Source organism: Solanum dulcamara, chromosome 6, assembly GCF_947179165.1.
Source record: "Solanum dulcamara chromosome 6, daSolDulc1.2, whole genome shotgun sequence".
NCBI classification, from domain to species: Eukaryota; Viridiplantae; Streptophyta; class Magnoliopsida; order Solanales; family Solanaceae; genus Solanum; species Solanum dulcamara.
Genome location: NC_077242.1, coordinates 46,584,038 through 46,589,045, shown reverse-complemented (window position 1 = coordinate 46,589,045; position 5,008 = coordinate 46,584,038).

Below are 5,008 nucleotides of genomic sequence, written 5' to 3'. Positions count from 1 at the left end.
GAACTGTGGAGGTACACTTCGAGGTGGCTGGGAGGGATATCTACCAAACTGCTGGAATCGCCCATTGCAAAATTTCCCGGGATAACCAACTAACTTAGCCCTCTTAGGCTAACTTCTATCAAACACTCTGTTAGGCTGACGCCTTCTATGTCTCTCTTCTACCCCTTGGGCATATGCTTGTACCCGGGCAATATCCATGCCTGGCTGAGAAGCCATGGCCATACAACTATCAACCAAATAAAGATCCAAGCCCATAACATATTAATGCACCCTATCTGCCATATCAGCTACAACTGTAGGGGCATGCCTTGACAATGAGTCAAACTCGAGGCTATAGTCTCGAACACTCTTGCCGTTCTGCTTCAACTGCAAGAATTTGTCTACCCTAGATCGTCTCATTTCTAGAGGTAGAAAGTGGCTAAGAAAGGCTTCTATAAATTCATCCCATTCAGTTGGAGGAGCACCCTCGCCCCTCGATAACTCCCAAGACTCATGCCAGTTTGCGGCTACATCACATAGCCGATAGGAGGCCAATTCAACTAACTCAGTTTAGAATCCCTAATGATTCGCAGTGTACATTGCATTTGTCAAACGAATTCCTGTGGATCCTCGGTAGTCCTTGATCCATAAAATTCTGGAGGGTTACAAGATAGGAAGTCACGAACCCTTAAACTGTCTTGTCTATTAGTATTATCTAGGCCATGCCTCCACGCCTGTCCTACCACCAGTCTAGTCAATAACTGCACTGCATCCCTCATAGCCCTATCTTCTACCCCTTGCTGTGGGATAGGAGTATCATGTACTGGAGGTTCAAGATCTGCGGCTGCTGCTGCTCCAAGCTCCTCTGGAGGTGGCGGCGTAGTAGAGCTCGCCGACTGGAGTACAATCCTTGGCATAGATTGGGCATGGACCCTGGTAACTCTCGGGGTCTGACTAGTTTCCCCCGTTGCTGACTTGCCCCTCTAGGCCATGGTCGCTTTCCTTGAAGGCATTACTGTAAACATATAGATTGATTAGCGGAGGGTCATCCTGAAAGTATAGCTCTATCGCACGATCTAAGATAAGAAAAAAACAATATCCTAAATGTCCTGTAGCCTCCTATTTATAGATGTGGTTCACAACACACCGATAAACAAGCCATTACCAGACACGGTCTGTGGACACTCCAAGAAAAGAACCGCTCTGATACCACTTCTATCACGACCCATCCCCATAGACCATGACGAGTGCCCGAACTGGACACCCACGTGTACCCCGGCCAATTATGCATAACCTGTCTCCTGTTTACACTCAACATATATTAAAAGGGAAAGTAACATATTGGCCGACAAGGCTGTAGTACGACATAAGGAAGTTCGTAGTACAAATACACGTGAGCCGATAAGGCCGCCACGGCACTGGGAATGCCCCAAAGTATAAGTCATACCAGTACAGCCATACATACCTATGTATACAGCTCATATACAGCCTAGATACAGTCCATATACAGCTTATATACAGTTTATATACACTTACATTCTACACACACAATCCACATTTGTATCCACAGACCTCTAAGAGTTAGAAGAACAGTAACATAAGACGGGACATGGCCCCCACCATACCCGTGAACGAATAAATATAGACATCAGAACTTAGTACCCAAAATTTAGCTCCAGTATAATGGAGGCTCTTAGACCGTTGAGTGGGACTCCTACGCTGATGGATCCTCAACTTGTGTACCTGTACCTGCGGGCATGAAACGCAGCCCCCTCCGAAGAAAAGGGGGTCAGTACGACATATGTATTGAGTATGTAAAGTATAACTGGAGGTATATTCGAAACAGAGGCATAAGAGAACAATTTATCAAGTCAAAAACATGTACCTGTATGTTGTAAATTATAAAGACATGCATGCTCAAATTTTCAATATAGCTGGCCCCATTAGGGGCCCGGTGAATCATATATGTAGTATCAGTATCAGGCCCTGTGCCATCGCCACATTATTACAACACATCATCATCATATATATACATACGTACCCGGCCTTCTAGTGAAGCGCTCGGTGGATAATGCAGTAAGTTGCATGAATCTGATAACCAGCCCGAGACTCGGAGAAGAAGTGTTACAGTATACACAAGTAGAGTATTGAGAAACCAAACATAGTTTAAATCATTATCCGAGATTGAACTGTATAAGAGGACTAAGTTATTGTCTAAGAATTCGAGTAACAGTATAGTCATTCTAGCTGCCCTCTAAGTGCCATTTGGGGCTACATTAATTACATCTCGAGGTTCCTAGACATATACCAAAGTAAGACTATTCACCAAGAACTCCAGAGTATTCGTCTTCGAATAATTTTATGACTAGGAGTCTGTATATTCATTAAGTCCTTAGTGTATAAAAGATTCAAGGAAATTAGCTTAACTATTATACAAGCTTTAACATTCGGAATTGAATAAGGAGCATTCAAGAATGGAATTACTTTAGGCGTTATATTACTGCTTACTTACCTCTACGACATGCCAAAAGAAGAAAAGGGACAAGCTTCACATACCTCTTATAGACTTTCCTTAGTCGTGTTTACGTCGTCGTCCTCAAAACCTATTTAACACGGAAATAAGGCGAGTATTAACAACCTTAGATTTTTCAGCAACTTAGGCTACCCACTCGTATTCATAGAATTCATCCCCTCGCTTGCCTTCTCGACTAGTTTCTTAACTAGTTAAGGCGTTAACGAAAATCGGACAGCACCTCCCCTATAACGTGCCCTATCTGAATTCTCAACCATGTCCTTAGCACCTGCAGCCAACCAACAATACAACCAGCAGCCCATACATATACATATTACGACAACATTACACAATATAAACCCCCAACAATTCATTCGAAACTAAGATACCAAAACTAGAGTTTTTAATCTTTCTTTCGCGAAATATTTAATTGCAAAGTGGAGGGTTGTGTGGCTGCAATCAGCAGCCCCCCACGCCCTTATCAACACACATTCCAGCACCCTAACAACTCACCACACGACCAACAGTCACCCACCACAAGCGCAACACATTATTCTTCTAAGGTGTGTAATGCACCCTAATTTAACCTCATAAACTTCAAATTAGAGGGGGAGAACTTACCTTTCCCGAAATTGGCTAAAACTTGCCGAAATCGCGCCTCAGAATTTCTTTTCACTTGCTGAATCATTGTGGCAGCTTGCTGTCCGATTTTTGCTGCACCAAATCCTAATTTTATACTACTAATACTTCCATATCATTGTAGTATACGCTAATTAATTAATTTACGAAACGAAAACGGGACTTACCTATTTTTTTCTCCCAAGCCATCGAGATTTTCTCCTTAGCTCTTAGGTTTTTTTTCTCACGTTGCTTGCTGGAAATTTGTGAATGAACTAAAGTTTTAGGATACATATCAACTTATATGGGTGGTCCCAAGGGGTGACACGTGTCAGCCCCTATTGGGCCACCGTATCCATGCATTCCATGTGGGGCTGCTACGTGGCAGTGGGGCCCACCTCCCCCAAGCAAGCAGGTGGGTCACCTGCCTTCTTAGGTGCTGCCACGTGTCACCCTCCTTTTGGCTGCCCCAATTTTTTTTTTCTCTTCGTGGGTTCATAATCGCGTTCGTAATCTCGTCTCACTTTAAGAGCCTATAAAACCCTTGCTACGCATGCTTGGTATGTAATCAAGTAATTCACGTATGTATGACTTCTAGCTTAGTAGTTTACGTAGATAAGTTGAGTCCTACGACTTGTTACTTGGCCTCCAACTCCTTCCGACTTCTTTTGACCCTATTTCCAACCTTCCCTACCATGGGGTATCCCATTCTTCCTTCTTAGAGTTGTTCAATAGGGTCGTAACTTAAGTGGCTCACAAGATAGCTTCTAAGTAACTTTAGGAGCCTTTCGAATTCGAGAATCTGGGGTGTAACAGAAACACATGAATTTGATGGAGTGTATCATGAAGGAGCTCAATACCATAACTAGGAACTGAACGAAAGAGATGAGGATATAGCAATATTATATCAGCTTCAGCTTCCCATATAGCACCCTCAACCTCTTGGTTCCTCTATAACACCTTAACAAAATTTATTTCTTTGTTCCTCAACCTTCTAACTTGCCGGTCTAGGATCTCAACCGAACCCTACTCATATGATAGATTCTATTTCACACCAATGTTGTCCAAAGGCACAAGGGAACTAGGATCACCAATAAACTTCCTTAACATAGACACATGGAACACCAGATGCACCAATGCCAACTCAAAAGGAAAATCCAACTCATATACGACCTTGCCAATTTGTCTTAAGATCTAATATGGACCCATATAGCGGGGAGTAAGCTTCCTTTTCTTGCCAAAACACATCACATCCTTTATGGGTAAAGTTTTTAAGTAAACCCAATCATTAACCTCAAATTCAAGTTCCCTTCTCCTCATATCTGAATAAGACTTTTGTTGACTCTGGGCAGTCTTTAATCTTTCTCTAATCAATCTAACCTTTTTCATAGCCTCATGCACAATTTAGGTCCTATCAAATAAACTTCACAAACTTCAAACCAACCAATAGGAGAGCTATACCTCCTATTATATAAGGCCTCAAATGGAGCCATCTAAATGCTGGAATAGTAACTATTCTTATAAGCAAACTCAATCAATGGAAAGTGGTCATCCCTATTACCCTTGAAATCAATGACTTAGGCTCTCAATATGTCCTCGAAGGTTTGAATGCACTCAGCTTGGCCATTGGTCTGATGGTGAAAAACTGTGGACTAATCTTAACTTGAGTACCAAGACCATTTGGAAAGACCTCCAAAACTAAGATGTAAACTGAGTACCTCAATCTGAAATGATAGATAATGGAACACCACGAAGCTTAACTAAAGGAATACCATGAAGCGTAACTAACTCACTAATATACAATCTAGCATAGTCCTTAGCTAAATAAGAAGTCTTAACGGGAAGAAAATGAGCCGACTTGGTCATTTGGTCAACAACCACCAAAATAGAATCATATTT